This window comes from Amphiura filiformis, chromosome 18, assembly GCF_039555335.1.
Source record: "Amphiura filiformis chromosome 18, Afil_fr2py, whole genome shotgun sequence".
NCBI lineage: Eukaryota > Metazoa > Echinodermata > Ophiuroidea > Amphilepidida > Amphiuridae > Amphiura > Amphiura filiformis.
The window spans coordinates 58,009,437-58,033,727 of record NC_092645.1 but is presented as its reverse complement, the minus strand read 5'-3'; the positions used below and the strand labels follow the sequence as shown (position 1 = coordinate 58,033,727).

Genomic DNA, 24,291 nt, shown 5'->3' with positions numbered 1-24,291 from the left:
GAAAATCATGGAATATTGGGAATAATTCTGAAATCAGTATTAATTTTGCTTCACTTTTTAGTTTCGAACATAGACATGATAAGATCCCCCTCTTTACCCCATAAAAATGCAGGTGAAAGCTAATGTTTTTCCAACATTGACTTATCAGGGTTTTCAATCTATTAACATTGAAATCATCAAATTGTCAATGTTCTTGACATAAAAAGGGAACAACCAAATCAGTGAAATCACAGTATGGGATGTCACTCCCTGCTAATAGTGACTGGTACAAAGTAAATTTCAAATATCTCAAAAAGTCATTTTGTTGACTTTGTGCTCAATATGAGAGCAGGTCACAAATATTCAAAGTAGTTAATAATAGCCATGTTCAGACGTGGGTACTAGTCGTCGTAAATTTACACCGGCATTCCAAAGAATTTACTTAATTTCACACGCAAGCGTTCACACACGCTTACTCCAACTACTTTACAACGGGCTCGCAGACTAATTTAACACAACCTTCGCAGGGGACCATTGAATACTCGGAGTAACTTCTGGAAGTAAAGTGGCAGTGCTGCATACATGTCGTTGCTTTCAACAAGTGGCACGAGTTCCAATATGATTGGGTATCATCAAAACGCCCAAACGAAATTTGTGTTTATTTATTGATCAAAACAAATTGTTGCTGACAGTGTTTTACTTTTTTTTTGTCAGCCGCAATTTGTTCTTCTGCTTTTAAATACTACCCCTTGCATCACCACTGTTTGCCCATCAACATGATCAACAGCGAGGAGCACAGTGGCAAATAGAATGATGAAAAAGTATGAAATGGTGCATTGATGAACATCGCATCAAGCACTATTTGCATCTTGCTTAATGGTGATCGTTCCCAAAAAGCAAACAAAAAGTCACCAGCTCATTGTGAAAGGTCATCTTACTCCGACTGGTCGTGTTATACTTGTTCACACGGGCAGCTACTCCGACCCACCAGGTCGTGTTTATGCATTACTCCTGACAAAAGTCAGGAGTAAATCGGTCGTGGGAAGGCCGGAGGAGCTTATCACGACTAGCGTTCACACTGGCACTACTCCAGCATTTCCCACGACCTTCCGCCGACTATAGCTAAAATAATAGTTTCTCGATCATGAGACACGCAATAGGCACGCAAATGACAATTGCATCGGCGTACAACGCCTACCACACACGCTTTGGGTAGCGCTGCATTTCCTGTGCATGCACAATCGATCGCGGATCACGTCATTCCACTAAACTTGCAACATTACGCAGTGCACACAGTACATTCATACTCTCATGATCGAGAAACTATTATTTTAGCTATAGTGCTTACCACAACCATCCTCCGACCTTCCGCCGGGTGTAAACCCATGCGTCTCAACACGGCTATTGTCAATGTTTTTATTTGAATGTCAATGTTGTTTGAACATCACAACAGCTTAGTGAAAGCTCAGCTCATATTAATGTTTAATTTAATTACTGTGCTGTTAATATTTATGTGGAATAATCTACCAGCAGATTTGCGAGTAAAGTTCATCCATGACAATGAACCTTTTCAAACCGAATATTAAGTCTCTTGTGTAACTTTCATTTCACTGATGTATTTTTATTACACCATTTATTTTGTTTAATCTATGTATAATAGCTTAAAATAATTTCAATGTAATTTTTGTATAATGTGTTACCGTACTGTAAAATATTATTATAGAACAATTTTATGTATTAAACAGGGCCCTCAGAGTGAGCAGCACAAGTGCTGATGAGGCTACTTCGTATAAATGAACAATAATGAAAAATAATAACAATATGTTTCGATTTAGACAGTATATAAATACTGTAAAAGTAGAAATTTTCGCGAGGTTTTTATTTTCGCGAATTTCGCGAGTGGACATAAAATCGCGAAAATAAAAACTCGCGAAAATAACCTTTTGCATTAGGTTGCTATTGTATCAATTTCAAAACCGTGAAATTTAATTCTCGCCCAATTGACAAAATCTTCAAAATCGCGAAAATATCTTCTCGCGAAGCGAAAATATTGACTTTTACAGTAGTCAAGAACATAATTATTTTGGTGTTTACCACACCTGAAGTTGAATGCTGTTCTATTGGCCAATGTTGTCCTTCAATTCACTGGAGCAAAATAAACTTGAAAATTAAGAATGTTTGGGTGATGGGCCTCCGTTAAGGGTACTACACCCCTGCCTAATTGTGTGCCTATTTTTGCATTTTACTCAAAAATTATAGAGCATTGATGACAAGTAAGATATGTATATTATAGGGGCAAGGACTACAACTACTGCACTGGAAATTTGATTTCAGCACAGACAACAGTTGTGGAGTTACAGTCAAAAATGAGGGAAACCCAATATTTGATCAATAAATCAATAACTACTTGCCTTGAGTTCCTGAATTTTCAGTGCAGTAGCTGTAGTCCTTGCCCCTATAATATACATATCTTACTTGTCAGCAATGCACTTTCCTTTTGAGAAAAATGCAAAAATAGGCACAAAATTGGCCAGGGTGTAGTGCCCCTTAATGTGAGATAGAAAACACAATGGGCTATTCCATTTAAAATTCACACTACCCCTGTGGAAGTTTTAAAAATATCTACCACAGGGGGAGTAGGAATTTCTAATGGAATGAGCACCATCAGCTCCATTTGAATTTCATACACCCTCTGAGAAAGATGCTACCTAAAATATTCCACAGAGGGAGGGTGGGTTTCAAATCGAGTTGGTTAATGTGCAATTTCATTTGAAATTTGTACTCCTTCTGGAGAAGATATTTCCCAAATCTTCCACATGGGTAGTGTGGATTTTAAATGGAATAGCACAATATGTTACAATAGGATCACCCACCTTTAAATACAGGCTTCCAAAGTACTCTCACACCTTTGCAAGTTTTGCACATTATGAACACTAAAAATAGCTCATGCTGAAACACACATAACACATAATAACTTGAGGAAGAATTAATCACTGAAAAAAATTACAATCAACAAACCTTGCATTGTATCACTGCATGTGTGTTGCCTATGACCGTTACTAAGACTGCAAAAGTGGTTATTTTTGCGCAATTAAATTTTCACCATGCATAATCTTCAGATATTTTTTACTTTTTTTACCAAATTTGAACACTAAATTAATTTTACGCACTCTTAATTTCATGAAAGTTTGAAGAACTTGAAAAAGGATGGAAATTAATGTAGCACAAATTAATATTCAATTTTACTTTACAGATAGTGCTACCTTAGACCTATTTTGCTTTTCCCATATGAGATATTGACATTGCAAAAAATCATTATGATGAAAATTTGCACCTACTTTACCCAAGTGCACAATTTTTTCTAACTAAAGGTATCAGTACATAATGATCAATATTGGCTATTTACTGAACTTGAATTTGTACCTTTTCTATTCCTTTGCCTGGCTGCACATTCAAGCACTGTGAGATTTTATTAGGTCAAGGTCGCTCACTAGTCTGGCTGCATTGAGTGAGGGATTTTCTCTCTTTCACACACAAAAAATTATAATGAAAATTTGCACTCAACTTAAGGGAAGGGGTATGAACATTTGGACAGTATTTATTGTGGGACATTAAGAGCACATCAGACATATCGAATTGCATTCTGAATACGAAGAATGGCCTTCTGATATCAAATAATTTTGATTTTTTTATTTTCGCAATGTAATACACATTTTATAGCAAATCATTAAAAATTGATATTTTTGATTAACAGTACTCGAAGTAAACTTTATAAATCTGATGATTTATACCTCAAGTGTATGTAGGTGGGATGAAAAGCCGACGATCAATTGAAAATTTTGACCTTTCGTATTGAAGATATGGATTTTTTTCCCATAACACCAAAAAAAATTAGGTCTTTTGGGGAAAAAAATCCATATCTCGACTTCAATATGAAAGGTCAAAATTTTCAATTCATCGTCGGCTTTTCCTCCCAGCTACATACACTTTAAGACTATATCATTAAATTTATAAAATTTACTTCGAGGACTGTTATATCTCCAAAATGTGAAAAATATCAAATTTTAATAATTTGTCATAAAATTTGTATTATATCGTGAATTTCATAAAATGAAAATTATTTGATATATCAGAAAGACATTCATGTGCTCTCATGTCCCACAAAAAATGCTGTCGAAATGCTCAAAACGCTCATTCCAGTTCCCGTAAGTGTAAGTGATTTGAATGCCAAGGTCACTGGTCACTGCATTGAGAGAGGGATTGTCCCTCTTTCTCAGAGTTAAAATTCATAATGCAAATTTGCACTCAACAAACCTTAAAGTGTAAAAAAAATACATTGATCAATGATTGTTCACTAAACTTGTATTTGAACCTTTCGACTACCTTGCCTGGTTGCACAATCAAGCACCGAGATTTGAAAGCCAATGTCACTGAATGGAGTGAGGAATTGTCTCTCACTTTCTTACAAAAAAATGTCATGATGAAATGTGCACCAAGAAACCCTAAGTGTAACTAGATGGGCCGCGGTTCTCGGATGTCGCGGTTTTCGACGCACAGCGTCGACCGTGATGCCTCCACCAAAGGGAGTGATGTGGAATTCACAAGTTGATACAAAGCGTCAAGCCTAAAAGAGGAGACTGAATTTGACCTTAGATGACACCTGGATGACCCCAAAACAACCTTTCAATGACTCCTGGGTGACCCCAAAATGATCACCCAAAAGTTTGGCTCTAAATGTTGACTGTACCCACCAAGTTTCATGCCCATATAGTAATTATACTAATTTGACCTCAGATGACCCCTGGTGACCCCAAAATGACCTTCCAAAAATTTGGTTCTAAATATTGACTGTACCCACCAAGTTTCATGCCCATACGACAGTTTTTACTAATTTGACCTCAGATGACCCCTGGATGACCTCAGATGACCCTGAAATGACCTCCCAAAAATTTGGCTCTGAATATTGACTGTACCCACCAAATTTCATGCCCATACAACAGTTTATACTAATTTGACCTCAGATGACCCCTGGGTGACCCTGGATGACCCCAAAATGACCTTCAAAAAATTAGGCTCTGAATGTTGACTGTACCCTCCAAGTTTTATGCCCATACGACAGTTTGTACTAACTTGACCTCAGATGACCCCTGGGTGACCCCAGATGACCCCAAAATGACCTTCCAAAAATTTGGCTCTAACTGTTGACTGTACCTACCAAGTTTCATGGCCATATGACTATTTTTGATAATTTGACCTCAGATGACCCCTGCATGACCTCAGGAGACCTTGACCCACTAACCAATATAAACTTGTTCTGTCTGGGGTCAAGATGCACCCAGCCACCAAGTTTGAGGAACGTGCGACCCCCAGTCTCCGAGAAAAGAGGTAAATAAGAAAAATGGGCCCTCTGACCTCAAATGACCTTTTACCTCAGTATATGACCTTGAACCCAAACAAAAAAAAAGTAGCCAGAGTTTTTGACCATGACCCACCTATCCTGAAAATCTGAAGTCAATCCGCCCATCCATGCCGAGATATCGCATCCGGACGGAAGCACGGAAGGACGGAAAGACGGAAGGACGGAAGCACGGAAGCACGGACATTGCAAAAACAGTATGCCTCGCGGTGGAGGCATAAAAATCTGCAATCTAAATAAAATACTTGTGCATTAATAATAGTTGTTTACTGGACTTGAATCTGTACCTCTTCTACTGGGGGTTGCACTGAGATTTAAGGCCAATGTCACACCCTTTGAATCAGAATGATTATGCTTGATCACACCACGTATGTGCTGTATGTCCAGAGTATATGAACGCAATACAAGTGATATATGGGGGGGGGCACTAACACAAATGACCATATGGGTATGTTCCCTCAGAAAGACCTGTTTTTGAACCACGCAGCTCCGAAAGACCCTTGAATTTTACCAAAATGGATCACTGAAAGACCCCTGATTTTGATCATTTCAGCTCTAAAAGATGTGTGCCTAAATTGCTCATTCCTAACATTTCTGTTTTTGCAAGGCGATTTTTAAACAGAAAGCCAAGAAAGATCCTCGACAGTTGACCCACTGGTCAGAGCACATAGAAGCGGCCGAGACTTCAGCTTTTCTATATATATGCGCTATATGATGATCACCATCGTGCACTAACAATTTACTAGGCAATTTACTTATAGTCTAAGTACATGGACTGAGGGATTTTCTCTCTCTTTCTCGCAAACATTTTTGCGGATGAACATTTGCAGCAAGAAACCCCAAGTGTACAAATCTACTCTACAATCTAAATATACCAGTACATCAATGTTGTTTACTGAACTTGAATTTGTACCTTTTCTATTCCCTTGCCTGGCTGCACATTCAAGCACTGAGATTTTAAGGTCAAGGTCACTCCCTAGTCTTGCTGCATGGAGTGAGGAGGGATTTTCACTCTCTTTCTCTCACAGATAATAATAGCCCCAGGCTGCTGCTGTTCTGGCTCTACCTGTGAACAAGAACCAAAGTTTGACGAGATACAAAATGTAAGTTGTATTGTTGTAGTGCTCGGGTATTTCAAAGTGGATATCATGCTTGTGCAAAAAAAAAAAAAACATGTAAAAGTTAAGTTTTCACAACCTTGTTTCATTTTATACCCACGGTCCTCCACCAGAATCACCCCCCCCCCCACACTTCCCGGCAGTGCACAAAGTTTAGGTGTCAAGGAACTAAAAATATAGATGAAGATCAAATTAAACAGCTTGATTATTAAACAGAATTTTATATTAGAATTTAAACACATGGAATAATGCTTGCAACAAAGACCACCAATAGCAGATCTATATTATTGAAAATATTGGTTCACTTTCTAAAATACATTCCTCACTATCTAAATGTGTATATTTAATATCTATCTAAACACATGTGTACAGCTTTAACCCCAGACTATGTATAAATTACACCACAGATATAATATCTGTGATTACACTGATGACATATCAAATTGTTTGCCAAGCTAAACCATTGCGTACAATAACCCACAAGTCTACAATATGGGGTCCATTTTTGAGTTATCTCATTCATTGAATCCTTTTGGACAAGCGATTGAATAAGACAAATATTTTTTAGGAATTTCTATGTGAGAAAACTCAAGTCGATATCGATCACTGTACTTGTAATGCGTAAGAACAACACTGCATGAAGTGTTAGTATACAAGCTATTTGGGTTATAAACTTGTTAGTGTTTATAATAAGCCAGACCTATATCTAAGCAGTGTTAGTCATCAAATTAGCGTGGTTTCCCGGGCCGTGGATGTGACCTGTGGCTTCCTGCTGGAGTTGGGCTTCCTACGAAGCCACTATTTCTCTGACTCTCTTGACCTCCATAATACACCACCTCACTTGGTAGTTGGTAATAACAACGAACATCTTATTATTTTAAAGTGTTCAATGAAAACTTTTAAAATCAATTGGTGACTCTTCTAGTGTTAATAAGGAGGACTGGAGAGCACTCATAATATTTGAAAGTAGCTCTTTTAAATCAGAGCCTTTATATCACATCTATAAATCCAGACTCCTGTGCACAAAGCATGCACACTAAGTCCTGTGACAGCCCCTTCCCTCTGACAGCGAAATATTTAGTGACCGCTGATATGACATACAGTAAGCCAAAGAATTAAGGTACGGTATCAGGTATGTTCACCCCATCCTAAACAAAGGTAGATATGTCATATATAATTGGAACCAACAGCCAATAGCTGCATCTTTTAGCTCAAATTTAAGACCTCATTCGTTGAAATTGTTCAAGAAATAAAGACATTGACGATATAAAAACCCAAGGAAGATGCCAATTAAAAAGTTGCAGTTTGCTCCATTGAACGCCCTATTGATTTGTACACAAATTGTTCGCGAACAAGAGAACTAGTGCCATGCTTCCATTGATTAGCACATTTAAACTAGTGTCATGCTTTCATTGATTAGAACACAAATGTGCAACTTTTGATTTCATTTCTTCATTAGGTTTTAGATCACTGTTTCTTTAATTCTCAACCAATTTCAACAACTAAGGTCCTCAATCAAAGCAAATACAATGGCGTAGCATCATAGGGCCACAGGGGATACGTGCCCCCCCATTGATCTGACGTTTTGGAAAATCCCATAGGAAAATTGCTGATAAATTACCTGTGCCCACCCCCCCCCATCACACCCCGGTGGCCCCAATATGATGACCCACACTACGCCATTATAAACTACTGTCTAGTTTTGCAAAAAATTAGTGTACTCGTATTCAATGATTTTATGCTGCAGTTGATCTCTTTTGAACACGGTGTATGTGTTGTTTAATAGCGCTATCGTAAAACTGAAAGTAAAATTCGCACAACTTGAAAGGGTATGCAATTAGCGCAATGCCGTAATTTGGCGTGGACTTTCAGGACTTTATAGCAGATGTCAGTGCCCTGAAGTGACTTTGCAGGAAAGCATGAAAAAGGGTGCAAATTTGGGCTATAAAGCCTAAAAACGGGCTGGAAATAAATATAAGTGCAGAAATTTGAAGTAACAAAAAGTAGGAAATCAGGTAATTACCTGAAAACTGGCATCCCTGTTATAGATTCTTCACATTATTTTAATGTAAAGTTAAGAATTTTCAGCGTTGCGGAAATTCCATAAAATCGCGAATTCGGAGATAAAGCGGAAAACGCATTTCTGAGAAAAAAAAAAAAAAAAAATATATATTTTTAGAATTAGTGATGTGGTCGGCACCGTTTTTTATTGTCGACATGTCGATATAATTCGTATACCGACGTCGAGAGTGTGTCGACATAAAAAAAAAATTCTAAAAAAAAAAAAAAAAAAAAAAAATTTTTTTTAATTTTCAAAAAATATTTTTGGCCAGAAAATCAAGTTATAGCCCAAACTGACTTGTTATTCAAGGTTGAAACCAGAGAAATACTGCTACTCAAAAAAAAAAAAATGCCAATTTTTTTTACAAAGTTGAAAAAAGTTGTACATTTTAATTACTTTTGTTTCTATTGAACAGCTAGCAATGCATACTAATTCAATGTGTCCCTGACTGTTCAATAGAAGCAAAGGTAATCAAAATGTACAAGTTCATCAACTTTGTAAAAAAATTGGCATTTTTTTTTTTTTTTTTAGTAGCAGTATTTCTCTGGTTTCCAACCTTGAATAACAAGTCAGTTTGGGCTCTATAACTTGCTTTTCTGGCCAAAAATATTTTTTGAAAACTAAAAAAAAAAAAAAAAAAAATTTTTTGTCTACATGATTTTTTGATGTCGACATGTCGGCATACGTTGAATAACAAGTCAGTTTGGGCCTATAACTTGCTTTTCTGGCCAAAAATATTTTTTGAAAACTAAATAAAAAAGAAAAAATTTTTGTCGACATGATTTTTTGATGTCAACATGTCGCATACGTGCCGACGTCGACATTATGTTGACATAAGGCATGTCGACCACATCACTAAAAAAAATACAATTGAAAAGAAATAAATAAAACTAGAGCAACTGTGCCCTTTGCAAGGGCACGAGGTAAGTTAGGCGGATGACTGTGACGATCTGATCAAGCAGCAATACTTTGTGCTGGATAGTATTAATTTTAATAAGACTGTTTCATTAATTGCGGTTTTAATATACCTTGATCATGGAAAGCTTGCATTTTGAAAACTTGACCTTTGACCTCTGTATGACCCCCTTAATGACCTTAAATGAATTTTAAAATATTTAAAACATGTTTAGAATGTCTTAAGGATCATTGCATTTAAATTTCAGCTCAATTGGAGCATTTTGAAAAACTTGACCTTTGACCCACTTTATGACCCCTTAATGACCTTCAATAAATTCTAAAATGTTTTAAACATGTTTAGAATGTCATAAGGATTATTGCATTTAAATTTCAGCTCAATCAGAGCATTTTCGGTTAAAATGACCTTTTTTGACCCCTGTGACCTCTTGGATGACCTCTGACGTTAAACAACCCATAACTTTTGTAGCCAGCTACCCAATACTGCTTGTGACGGAGTTTGGTCGAAATCCGATCAAGCATGTGGCAGTAGTAGCAAATTGTGAGAAAGAAGAAAGAAGAAAGAGGAAACTAGAGCAACTGTGCCCTTTGCAAAGGCACGAGGTAAGTTAGGCGGATGATTGTGACGATCTGATAAAGCAGCAATAGGCCTACTGTGCTGGATAGTATTAATTTTAATAAGACTGTTTCATTAATTGCCATTTTAATATACCTTGATCGTGGAAAGCTGGTATTTTGAAAACTTGACCTTTGACCCCTTAATGACCTTAAATGCATTTCAAAATATTTAAAACATGTTAAGAATGTCATAAGGATCATTGCATTTAAATTTCAGCTCAATTGAAGCATTTTGAAAACTTGACCTTTGACCCCTTTATTGCCCCTTAATGACCTGAAATGAATTTTAAAATATTTTCAACATGTTTAGAATGTCATAAGGCTAATTGCATTTAAATTTCAGCTCAATCAGGGCATTTTGGAAAACTTGACCTTTGACCCCTTCATGACCCCTGAATGACCTTAAATAAATCTTAAAATGTTTTTAAAATGTTTAGAATGTCATAAGGATCATTGCATATAAATTTCAGCTCAATTGGAGCATTTTAAAAACTTGACCTTTGACCCCTTTATGACCCCTTAATGACATTAAATGAATCTTAAATTTTTTTTTAAATGTTTAGAATGTCATAAGGATCATTGCATTTAAATTTCAGCTCAATTGGAGCATTTTGAAAAACTTGACCTTTGACCCCTTTAATATGGCCCCTTAATGACCTTAAATAAATTTTAACATGTTTTAAACATGGTTAGAATGTCATAAGGATCATTGCATTTAAATTTCAGCTCAATCGGAGCATTTTCGGTTAAAATGACCTTATTTGACCCTGTGACCCTTGGATGACCTCGGACGTTAAACAAATCCATACTTTTGTAGCCAGCTACCCAATACTGCTTGTGACTGAGTTTGGTCGAAATCCGATCAAGGATGTGGGAGTAGTAGCAAATTGTGAGAAAGAAGAAGAAGAAGAGGAAAGAAAGAAATGGCAACTAGAGCAACTGTGCCCTTTGCAAGGGCACGAGGTAAGTTAGGCGGATGACTGTGACGATCTGATCAAGCAGCAACACTGTGCTGGATAGTATTAATTTTAATAAGACTGTTTCATTAATTGCCGTTTTAATATACCTTCATCGTTGAAAGCTGGCATTTTGAAAACTTGATCTTTGACCTCTGTATGACCTCCTTAATGACCTTATATGAATTTTAAAATATTTTAAATATGTTAAGAATGTCATAAGGATCATTGCATTTTTAAATTTCAGCTCAATTGAAACATTTTGAAAACTTGACCTTTGACCCCCTATTGCCACTTAATGACCTTAAATGAATTTCAAAATATTTTCAACATGTTTAGAATGTCATAAGGATCATTGCATTTAAATTTCAGCTCAATTGGAGCATTTTGGAACACTTGACCTTTGACCCATTTATGACCCCTTAATGACCTTAAATGAATTTTAAAATGTTTTTAGAATGTTTAGAATGTCATAAGGATCATTGCATTTAAATTTCAGCTCAATTGGAGCATTTTGAAAAACGTGACCTTTGACCCCTTTATGGCCCCTTAAATAAATTTTAAAATATTTTAAATATGTTTAGAATGTCATAAGGATCATTGCATTTAAATTTCAGCTCAATCGGAGCATTTTCGATTAAAATGACCTTTTTTGACCCCTGTGACCTCTTGGATGACCTCTGACGTTAAACAACCCATGACTTTTGTAGCCAGCTACCCAATACTGCTTGTGACTGAGTTTGGTCAAAATCCGATCAAGGATGTGGAAGTAGTAGCAAATTGTGAGAAGAAGAAAGAAAGAAAGAAAGAAGAAAGAAATAGCAAGAAAGAAATAAGTTAGGCTGCACGCCTAACTTAAGAAAGAAAGAAATGCCAAGAAAGAAATAAGTTAGGCTGCCCGCCTAACTTAATACTAAATGAAATGGGTCTTCAAAATTCATCAAAATAAAGTAAAATCCGTCATAGATTTACCGTACAACGCCCCATTGCAGCCATGATACCCAATTACCCATCCCAACTTTGCAAATCGCAATGATCGTCACAAGATTCTTGTGAAATTTTATTATGTCAGAAATGTGCTAAAATTACAAAGCGGAGAAAAGCGGAATTTAGCATTTGTAAAGCAGAAAATTCTTGGCTTTATTTTAATGCTCCAGGTAGTAAATTGTGAACTTCCTTAATGAAAAATGTAAACCTTCTCTTGATTACTTGAGGAAAATTTGGGGTAGAAAGGGCATACGATAATCAACTTAGGGTGCTGAATTTGGCACCAATTACTGTGTCGTAAACACTGCATAACGTTGCATCTTTATATTGTTATTTTATATACAGCTGGAAATGAAAAATATTCGGTGCATTCGATGGTAAGATTTTGATGTCAATGGTCAATGTTTTTACCACCACAGCAAACCCACATGTGCGAGTGTGGTAACACTCCTCAATTCCTAAACTTCTTGTAAACAGAGGGCAATTAAATAGAAAGGCCCAACTCTATCAAAACTGTCTTTGATCGGGTCTTAATATGAGCCGGAGTTGCTGGTGCAACCTCTCTGGATAGTACATAAAACTTAAAAGCAATAGAGCCCGAAAGTAGTGCTAATATGGTATATGGCCGGATTTAATTTTTGCTGGCCCCTGCGCAACTTCGCATGATTGGCACCCATGGCTCTTCGGATAGAAGACACCCCTCCCCCACACTGTAACTCAAGTTTTTCCAAACTGTCCCCAGAATTCCTTTACCGGGGGAAAGTGCATGAAATTTTGATTAAGTGCGCACATAGCGCGTGAAAAGTTGCTATTTTAATGATAAAATTCAAAGGGGGATGTATCGGAGACACCGAGCCAGGGGGCAAAATTTCCCAATCGTCCCACTGATCTGCTACTAAAAGAACATTACCATACCGAGACAAATACGAACGCACAAATTTTTTTTTTAATGCAATGCTAAAATGAACACAATTGAAAGTACTAAAATCGTGCCAAACGAAGATGCACAGGCCTTCTACAACTTTTGGTTAATTTAGTCCATGTGATTTGCAGCAATTTGGCATTTTAACACTAAATGGGCTTAATTTTGGGGTCTAAAATAAACCAAAAAAAAGATGCAAATCGTTAATATTGTCACAACATTTCTGCCGACTGAGCATGGAAGGGGACTGACCTCCCACCATGCCCTATGGCCAGTGGCATAGATTTCTTTTTAACATTGGGGGATGGGGTTGGAAATATTTCTTGAAGTATAGTGAATTCAACACATTGTGGTGACAAAGTCAGTTTACGCTACAAAATGCAGGAAGCGCAAAAAAATAACCATATTGAAGCTATAAACTGGTAAAAAAAAATTAGGTTTATATGGCCAAATAATGAGGTTAATTTGGTCAGAAACCCACATATATACAGGTGTCATCATGGGGGTGCTGATTGTATGGACCATCACACTATCAATATAATGGGGGAGGGGATTTATCCCCCATCGCCTGGGATATACGCCTATGCCCTTTGCTCATCTCTATCGGTGCTGATGAAGGGCGCGATGCAGAGGGGTGATGGGATGGGCACATGTTTTTTCGATATTGCAAAATCATTCTACATCCACATCACCACCTAACCAACATCAATGTAGGCCACCGGCCCAATAGGGCCTATATTACGAACTGAACGTATTTTTTATCCCCTCTCCCCTCTTTCTTCCACTTCTCTCTCCCTTTCTTTCTTTTTCGCCTTTTTCCCCTTTTTAGGGATTGCCAGGGGGTGTCGCACCCCCACACCCCCCATGGCGACGGCCCTGGTTGTACACATGAGTGCACTAGGAAAATATCACCTTTGTGATACGAGTGTAAAGAAACCCATTACAGGTGCTTCCAAATCTGAATCTGTTGTGGTTTCAGTAGAGCTACAAATCTGAGTGTGGAGACTCTATGCACTCACATGGTTCTGATCTTAGCCAATTGAAAACATTTTGATATGGAAATTCATTAAACAAGATGTGGCGATCAATTTCACGATTCAAATCTTTCTTTTGGGCTGATTTTCGTTTCTTGCTAACATTTAAAGCCTGAAGGCATCACCACTAAAATTAAGATCTATAGGCTAGCAGTCACTTGCTAACATGCTAAAATTGATTTTCATTTCTTGTGTAAAGCAGATTCTGTTTTATCTAGTGTTGGTAGTATTAATTGCACACGCATGTCGCATACCTTTTTTAATATACCGGTTCAATTAGGACAAATTCAAAACAAATCTGGTCATTTTACACCTTGAAATGTGCTCAAAATTTACACACAAGCACCAAATGTGCTTACAGTGCTATGGTCAAGTTTCATCTTCATGAGGAAAGGTATCACTGTATATATTGTACGGTAGCATTTTGTGAATAAGTAGTATTTTGTGTGTACCCGGGACTAGTCTATATTAGAACCCTGACCATTTAACTCCAGCTCATGAGCTAGAAGTGTTGGCCAGTACAACTACCAAGACGCCTCAGACCTCGAAGCGGAGATATCAGCGGACATCATAGATGATACATGTAGAGGTGTGAGTACCTCAGGCTATCTACATTTACCTACCCACTTGATGACCAATGCCCATGATTCATGATGGTGGCCCATCTTGTTGTCATGATTGCATGTTCATCAGTGTGATTGCTTACCCCAAGGTTCTTCATGGCTTCATGCTCATGAAACACGCTGGACGGCATGCACAGCACACAACTCTGAAACTAGTCCCAAACAGAAATGTTTGGTAGACTCATAACCGGTGCGATCTTACCTTTCCGATGTTGATTAAGATACTTCTTGCATCGATCCCGAGATGCGGAAAAACCAATAGTCATTTTGTCCCACATAAATGAATAAATAACAAAAACCCCGATCCCCGGTGGACTCACCCAAAAGGTGACGTCACACCATATGATCGCCCCTTATCCGACTTGGGATCCACTACTCGGACCAAACTTGTAGGGGGTGGCCGGGGTCCGGGATAATCAACATCGGAAAGGTAAGATCGCACGGTTATGAGTCTACCAAACATTTCTGTTTGGGACTAGACTCAGTACACCGGTCGATCTTACCGCTTCGATGTTGATTAAGATACTTCTTGCATCAACATCTGAAAGATCGATCTAGCAAGTAACCGACGGATGGAGGTACAAGATTGGTCAGCATCTGATCAGGGATCGGGAGCGGTAGCGATGGTTTTCGCGAGGTCAGAAAATATTTTCCCCAGCGGTCGGGAAACAAAAAGACCACGCGATCACAGACATAAACCTCCTTACTTAATAAGTTTGGTGGTTAAGAATAGCGACACTGGTTCTTACCATGCTGAGTATTCTGTATAGTCTGAAAACCTGGTACCCGTGTACACCACCGTATTATGATCGCCCGAACAATGTCCCGGTAAACCTCCGCCCGTCTCTGATTACTAACGTAAGCGGAAGTATCGTGAGAGAAGGGCGAAGGTGGCTTCGGGACACCGCCTGCTAGATCTCCTCAAGGGACAACCGAACGTTATGGCCAAGATGATGAGATAGCGCGTGTCGAGTGGGTCGGGGGACGCGAAACCTTCGCGAGCCCCCGGACCCCACCAACACCTGGACCAGCCATTGCGACAGCGGCTGGACCGAAAGGCTCTGTAAGGGTGATGAATGCGGTCGTGAGTCCCTCGCAAGGCTTGTGTTCGGAAGAAATAGTGCTGCAGCGCCTTATCGGACACCCCAGCCTATTTTTGGCTTCAGCGAACCTTGCCCAACCCTGGGGATTGGAGAGGGACGAATGTCGGTATGCACCGCGCCCGTTCGTAGTCACGAGAACAGAGCGCCGAAACAGTGTCGCTCCAGTGTTTGTGAACACGGAAGCTAACCTCGAGACCGTGTGCAACTCAGCACCGCCGTCCCGAAGCCAACGCCAAACCGGAAAGCCATCTTGAGAGTTACGTATTTAAGCGTCGCTTTTGACGGAAGGTCAAAAGGGTGACCCTTAAAGTAATCTAAGACTGTGTTGGGATCCCTTAGGAGGATCACTTTCCTTTTGGTAGACACTCGTTGAACATACCGTCGAGGCGAGACTAATAAGGTAACCATCGGCTATGATAGTCGACCCGTCTCGAAACCTCGGTGAATGGAGAGGACAGCTGACTTATAGCTGGCCCCAGTGGCCCGCTGAAGTCTTGCTTGGAACTTTTCTGTCAGAAACTCCGGAACTAGCAGCACAGAGGCTCTAGCGGGAGCGCTATTTGTCTCATTGCACCAAGCGTAGTATGGAGCCAGACTCTGGCTATACGTGACGGAGGGTAGACTTCCGTCTAGCCCCGGCGATGAGAAAAACAGCTTCTGATGAAAAGTATCCCTCCGCTGCGTGTTCCTGGTAAGGGCCATGCAGCTAACTGCAGGTGCTCTAGTGATAGACTGGGTACCTCCGCTCCGGGCATCCGGAGTAGATCTGGTACCTCGGGGAGTGCCAGCGGCCTTGCCGCTAGCAGAATGACAATGCAGTCTTCCCACCCGATCTTGGCCACCACCCTCATGAGTAGTGAGATCGGAGGGACTGCATAAGCTGTCATCCCTCCCCAGTCTATGGACAGAGCGCCCACGGTGAATGCTTGGGGTCCGCGACCCTTGAGCAGTACACCGGCAGTGGATGATGATTGCGATGAGATGCGAACAGATATTTCGAGGTATGGTACATCCCTTGAAGATCGTCTGAGCGACCTGCGGAGCAAGGGACCATTCTGCTGGTCCCGACACCCTTCCTCGTGACAGATTGTGCGCGAGGATGCTGGTGACGCCTCGCGATGTGTATCGCTCTCATCGTAATCTGCCTGAACTTGCACCACCCTATCAGGTGTCGTGCATGCAGGCTCAATCGTGGTGGCCCGGAGTCCCTTGTCTGTTGGGGTAGGCTACCACGGTTGTGTTATCCGTCAGGACAACGGTATGTGATTCCACGATCACCTCCTCGTAAGCGAGGGAGGTTGATGTGAAACTCTGTCTCTATGGCCCCCATAGGCCCGAGACGGAGTCTCCGTGGATGTGGACCCCCAGCCCCGTTTTGACGCTATGGTCGTCACTACGTGACATACCGGGGTGCAGGAAACCTGACACCCTGGGTCAAATTGGGCTGATGGGTCCACCACCAGAGTTCCTCTCGCGCGATCTCCGACAACGGAACCGCGAGGGATCTTGGGTGACGACTGGGCCTGCAAGCAGGCTAGAAGGTGTAGTTGGGTAAGCCTAACGTAGAACCGGCAGTACAGTACGAGGTCTACCATACTGGCCATTAGGCCTACCACCTTCATCCATGCCACAGCGGGTTTTGCCCGAGACTCGGCCAAGAGTCAGGCACACCGCACCATGTTAAATCACCCGCTCGGGTGAGAGCACCGCGAACCCCTCCGTGAGGGTGATCTGGGCCCCTACAAATAGTGGTGTCTGCGTCGGGACCACGCTGGACTTTTTGAGCTGATCAAAAATCCAGGGTCCCGCACCTCACGGACTATCAACCCCATGAGACCCGTAGTCTTCAGTGGAGTGCGTCCGTATATGAGCCAAACGTCCAGGTAGCAACTGATGTTGACACCCCTGTGCTTCAGGTACCCCGCCACCGCTCTGACCAAGAGTGTTAAACACCCTGGGAGAGATGGACAGGCCGGATGGCCGTTATCAAAACTGGTAATTTTGATCCTGTACCTAGAAGCGCAGATGCCTCCGATCTTGAGAGGCGATTGGCATATGCAGATAGGCGTCCGAGAGATCTAGCGATGTTGTTCCCATGCCCCTGATGGGGCAGGCTAGCACCGAGGCGAGAGTCCCCATTCTGAACCTCTTGGGCCTGAAGAACGTGTTCAACAGCCTGCGGTTCCGGATGGGGCTCCCGTCGCTGGTCTTCCTTGGAGCCAATGGCTCCAAGATCACCCGTAGAACGGGGGTAGACCGGGACAATCGCCCGCTTCGTGAGAAGCTGTGTGATCCCTGTCAGTAGTGCCCGACGCTGGGGGCCGTCTGACGGCACTACTGTGGACCTCTGAAATGTGCAGACGAATGTGGGGAGACTGGGTTGCCAGTCTGTAACCCCCACTCACCACTGACCATACCCAGGCGCTCAAAGAGATGGTTTCCCACCTCTGGGTGAAAGCCATAAGCGGTCGCCCACTGGGAGATCCCCTGTGGAAAAACCGCTGAGCCCCCAGGAATGCTCTGCCTAGCTTCCCTTGGAAGAGCGCTGGGTAGGCTACGAGGCTTGCCAGCTGTTCCTGTGCTACCCTTGCGCCTCCCAGAAATGGGTGCTGCAGAGGTAGTGGGCTCGGGTACTGTTGGTGGTGCACGGCCTGCTGAAGTCGGAGCTCCTACCCATGGTAAGGGCAGTTTCCGACCTCTTCAGAGTGCTCCAGTTGGTAGCTTCTTTGCACGGTCCTCCACCGTAGCGCAGAAGCATCCAAAGAGAAAAAGGACCCTGCCTTTCCATCGCGTTGAGCGATTGGAGTGGCAGGCCCCTCCCCGGCGCTGAGTGGACACCCTATGGGCTAGGCCCATGGAGCTCTCGTTGAGGCTAGCTGTTAGCACCGCTAATAGGCTCACCTCATGGAAGAGCTCAGATGTTGTCTGAGCGTGATACGCTTGGCGACATCTGGGTCCCTCTCGGATCCCCTCAGGTAGGTCCGTGGTCCTCCCGTTACACGCAGAGGAAGCGTGCAAGCCGCGGCCATAGCTCTACTGAGCTCGACAGCCCCACGATATCTACCCGTGAGGTTTGCCGGGAATGAGAGTGCAGGCGTCCCCTGTGAGGAAGCAGCAGCTGAGCATCCTACTGAAAGGATCCCTGGTCCTCCTCCATGGACTCCCCCTTAGGGGTGTCCGGAGGAAGATCAGTGCTGTTGCTCCCTCGCGGGGCAGCGGGGAAGGAGATTGTAGTGATGTCACTACCGGACTCAGCTTCCGACTCCTTTCCTCGCCCACAGTATCCGTGATCATGCTCCGATGATGACGGTAACTGAGGACGGGCATCTGAAAGCGGGTAAGAAGGCATAACCACTGTGTGGCTCGCCGACTACCTGCCAGCAGAAGAGGGAGTACTCCCCCGCAAGACCCTGAGGTATCCGCCATGGCACCACTGGGTCCGCATGCTCTCGCAGCCGTCGTCCTAGCGCTAGCAGCACGGGCCTACCCTGATCAAGATCTGGGTTAGCCCCATGCCGGCTGGCCTGGTCAACAGCTGATGTTGGTACTGCGTGGCCATCGCTGGCGACACTTGCCACGGTGCTAGGCCGTGGAAGAAACACCCTGCGGCGGGTACCACGGGCATACCCAGCCGGCAGCTGACCCTGAAAGGATCCGCCACCAGGGTAACCCCATGGTACTGCAGTACCAGCACCGCCTCCCCTTGTTGCCACAGAGACTGTGGCGACTAAAGCGGTGCTGCGGTACCGGTGCGGTATCAGCGTGGGTACCCGTGAGGGTTCCCAACTGTGTACCGCTGTACCCTCGCCACACTGCGTTCCCTGTTTGGAGGATCAAGCTGTGTGCTGGCGTGGTACCGCGCTGCGGTACTAGCATGGGTACCGTGAGGGTTCCGGTTGTGTACCGCTGTATGCGTGGTTCCAGCGTAGGTGCCCGTGAGGGCTCCGGCTGTGTACCACTGTACCCATGCCTCACTGCGTTCCCCGCAAGGGATCAAGCCCGTGTATGGGTACCCGCTATACCGGCTGTCCCTTGGCTAGAGGGAGCTTGCCTAGTACCCAGGTAGCTGAGCGTGCATACCCCCGATCAATCACCTCGCCACCTGAATAGGCAGCGTCAATCAATGGAGCTATGCCCTGTTGATTTGACAGTGATCGATCAAGAGAGGGTAATTGACCCATTGACGGTAATGGATCACCCACGCTCCGCTGGCTCTCGAGGACATAAGTGGGTTGTTGATCAGCTAGGCTGTTCAAGCTACTTACTGTACCCTCTAGAGCTTCGCCCAAAAGGTCGCTGTGTGTGGCGGACCACTCACGGCAGCTATGGGCGGGTGCATAGCGGCTACCACTGAAGTCAAGCCGTAGCTCGTCTTTGTAGCTGCCACGAATGCACCTGGGTCGCTGTCCCGTGAGAGACTGCGAGCCCAACCCCTGAATAATCGCCAGCCAGTCCCTGTGGACAGCCAGCAGCTATTCTAGGGCCCAGGGTATCACTCGGGGGTCCCGCCCTGGAACGCTGCCGTGTGACAACCCCAGTTGGTTCTGCTAAGACTACACCCACAGCGTTAGCAGCGGTATCGTCTCTGCTGAACCCATGCATGCTAGGGTTCAACCCAGGCGAGCCCGGGCTACCCTGCAGCCAGCCCGGCGCAGGCTACCACTCGGGCCGCACGACCCCGTAGATAAGCCTGCAACAGACGGGTGTCCTCCTGCTAAAAACCCGTGAGGATTTTCGCTAGAGGACTGGTATCCTCCTGCTACAAAACCCGCTAGGGTTTTCGCTGGTGGTTACCGCTCTGCTGCCTGCTACTTTGCTCCGACGTATAGTCAGTGCTTTCGCTGGCTGCTGAGCCTTTGGACCGCTTAGCAGTCCCGAAGGAACCGCCTGCTTGTCCGGGACCGGAGCCCCTTAAGCAGACCTGCCATGACCCATAGGGGCTGTCACAGCAGAATCTACCGTATCGACTGGTATCCTCCTGCTGCAAAACCCGCTAGGGTTTTCGCTGGTGGTTACCGCTCTGCTGCCTGCTACTTTGCTCCGGACGTATAGTCAGTGCTTTCGCTGGCTGCTGAGCCTTTGGACGCGCTTAGCAGTCCCGAAGGAACCGCCTGCTTGTCCGGGACCGGAGCCCCTTAAGCAGACCTGCCATGACCCATAGGGGCTGTCACAGCAGAATCCTCCGTATCGACCTTACCAGTGCCCTTGGTAGATTTCTTCTTCGTCTTATGGCGATGACGGAGCCTATCCCAATCGTCAAGCTGGAACTCGGAGAGTCCTAAGCAAAAGAAAGACATCTAGAAGATCGTGAGCACTCCCTGTGGGTGAAACAGAGCGGGTGTGGGTCCCGCTCCGTCACCAGGAAGGGCAAGCCCGACAGGGCCGAGGCGAAGCGAGGAGAAAGGGAGGGGGCACTACCCCCCAACACGCGACTCAAGCCCAGTAAGCAAACCTGAGCACGGAGGCTGGTCGCTAACGTTAGTGGTAAAGTCAGGACTGGCTAACTTTATTACTAAAATGTCAGACGGGTCCCTACCAATCCCCACCGTATGAATATCTGATTAACTCGTCTTTATTGGACGGTAATGAAGACCTAACGATAGAGTAATCACCCTAACATAGCAACAATAACCTACCGTACATGAAATACAATGTGTATGTACAAACATCTATTGTAACTTACAGGCTGCAATGGTTGTTTTACGTGGGAAACAAAATGAATGGCGTCAACGAGCGGCCATTTTGAATTGCTCGTGTGTCCCGTATACAAACAGAGGCACGATATGTAGCTAAGTTTTGGATCGTTTTTTGTCACTTTTTCGCCAGAAAATGCCGTCAAAACTATCCTCAGCCGAACAATACCGGTTTGGTTTTACCTAAGGTGTGAAACTACAACCGTATATCTCGCCTTGGTCGAGAAATTGATACACAGTGCTATGAACAATCGATAGGCACGTCTGTATCAGTCGGAGACCAAGGAGGATAAGGACGATCATATGGTGTGACGTCACCTTTTGGGTGAGTCCACCGGGGATCGGGGTTTTGTTATTTATTCATTTATGTGGGACAAAATGACTATTGGTTTTTCCGCATCTCGGGATCGATGCAAGAAGTATCTTAATCAACATCGGAAACGGTAAGATCGACCGGTGTACTGAGTCTGATGATTTAGGGTATGCCCAGCGAGGTCACGTCACACTCGGTGTGACGTGCCCTGAACTCCCAATAACTTTCGTAAGCGACAGACAAATTGCAGGAAAGCGTGCCAATTTAAGCTTCCTGTAATATCAATTGCACATAACGTACGAAGTCACAAACTTACAAACTTCAATATGCACTTCAAATACTGCAGACCAGCTGTTAATTATTACCGATCCTGTAGAATAACTTACATAATCTTCAATTTCATGGAATCCCGTTGCTCAGAATTGCAAATGTCATTTTTATCTGTCAAATCCACTGTGTACATGTATGTGCTCAGAGATTTTATGATATGCTCCATAAATCACAGCTGTGAAACTGACTTTATACCACTCGCTCGCTTTTAAAGCTAGCAGAAAAGCGAAGCCTCCGGCTACCTCGTGGCATGACGTCACACAAAATTTCTGATGGGCGCCTTATTTATTTGTAACCCGTTTTGTGATTGGTTGCAAACACCATTCATCGCAATCGTTAGCCAATCAATGAAGGCGACGGCCTTTTACGGTATGAATTAATGTGACCCGCCAGTAAAGTACGTCTAACCTGATTGGTTTACAAAAATAATTGGATATTTGCTAAGCCAGTCAGCGTGCTCGATGCTTAACAACCTGGTCGTAGAGGGTTTTTTTTTAATAAGCGAATTCACATGGTGATCCAGCGATCGAGTATAAATTCAGCATGACTTCTGCTGTAACAGGTGCAATAACAATACGTCGACACAATCAGTGACATTTACACAATACAATAATGAATTATTTATGACATGCATGGGCTGGATTTTACGATCGAGGTAAGGTTTTCGGCCTGTCCCTGCGTGAATATCGTGACTTTTCAGGATCAAAGATACTTGCGATGACCAGTTTTTTGCGGACACTTTGATAACAGGTAACTTTTATAGGTCATAGGGTAGAAACGATAGTTGTACAATTGTACGAAAATATACATTTTGTTATAGGCCTAAAATGTTTACAAAAATATATTGGTCCGTACGTTGTGCATGTATTCAGTTGTTCGACGTATAGATTTAGGGGTTCATTCATAATATATTTTCATGACTAAACGGTTGTTGTTTTATGCCTGTGGAAGAGCCACTTGTTGCCCGAGCCTCAGACCCCGAAGCGGAGATATCAGCGGACATCATACAATGTAGACACAGTGATAGAAGTGTGAGTACCTCAGGCTATCTACATTTACCTACTCACTCGATGACCAATGCCCATGATAGATTCATGATGGTGGCCCATCTTGTTGTCATGATTGCATGTGTGATTGTTTACCCCAAGGTTCTTCATGGCTTCCTGCTCATGAAATATGTTGGACGCACAGCACTCTCTGAAACTGATGATTTAGGGGTTCGTTAATATCATGACTAAACGGTTGTTAACTACAAGTTGTTTTATGCCCGGCATAAACAACCATTTAGTCATGAAAATATATTAATGAATCCCGTTTATACATACCAGAACATTTTGTGATTCATCAAAATAAAAAAATAAGTAACATTTATCAATAAACATGATTTTTCTCCATTTTCCCAACCCCAAGATCGCACATCCAGTTACTCGACCAATCATGCGCGCTGTACATGTATAGCGAATGTGTATGAACATGCAATCATTACTGTAAAATGGCAACAACTTGCAAGACAGGTCCGGCGTTGGTCATCGCCTCGGGCCGCGGGCAGATAAAGGAAATCCAAAATGTTGAATAAGCATGTTGTGATTTTGGTCAGGCTTCTTTTCAGACTTAGATTTCACTGGCAATATAAATAATGATCAATAATTACCATCATGACCATGGTTTTCCTTCATTGTGGCATTTCATATCAATAACAACAAACTGACAGTCAGTGCGGCAGTGCTGTGCATGCAGAGCTATAATATTGACATTGGCAATGCCATGCATGGCAAGTTACTAAGCTTAACCAAAATGTCTTCCTTTTTTCGTGTTTCCCTATGTCACGTATGTGAACTAAAACAGCTGACATATGAACCCAACACCATCAACTACACCACAAAATGATCTTAGGCCTGTGACTGTGACACACGCTCCGAGAAATGTGCTACAGTACATTGTATGTAGCGTCACCAACGTGTGTCGCATGTTGCTGTATTGAGTGTGTAGTATCGTAATGGCTGTACGGACATTTTCCGAACAAACAAGCCAATCTAAGTTGCAGATTTTACAGCTTATTTTGGGATAACACGCTCCAGAAATAAATCTGCATTGTCTACAAAGTCTAAAGAATCATACTGTAGCTGAAATTTGAATGCTTACCGATGCTCAGATGTGAAATTCACCGGCGTATTTTAGCCATAACAGCGACTCGATCGACGGAAACTGCAGGTCGTGAGGAC

General features: G+C 42.8%; 1 protein-coding gene across 1 annotated transcript in view; it reads right to left on the bottom strand.

Moving 5' to 3' along the window:
* The window catches only part of LOC140138852 (uncharacterized), a 27,396-nt gene extending 3,105 nt beyond the window's left edge, over window positions 1-24,291 (bottom strand). Inside the window, 1 exon segment of the mRNA XM_072160632.1 lies at window positions 24,212-24,291. The gene's annotated coding sequence lies outside the window, so the exon portion shown is untranslated.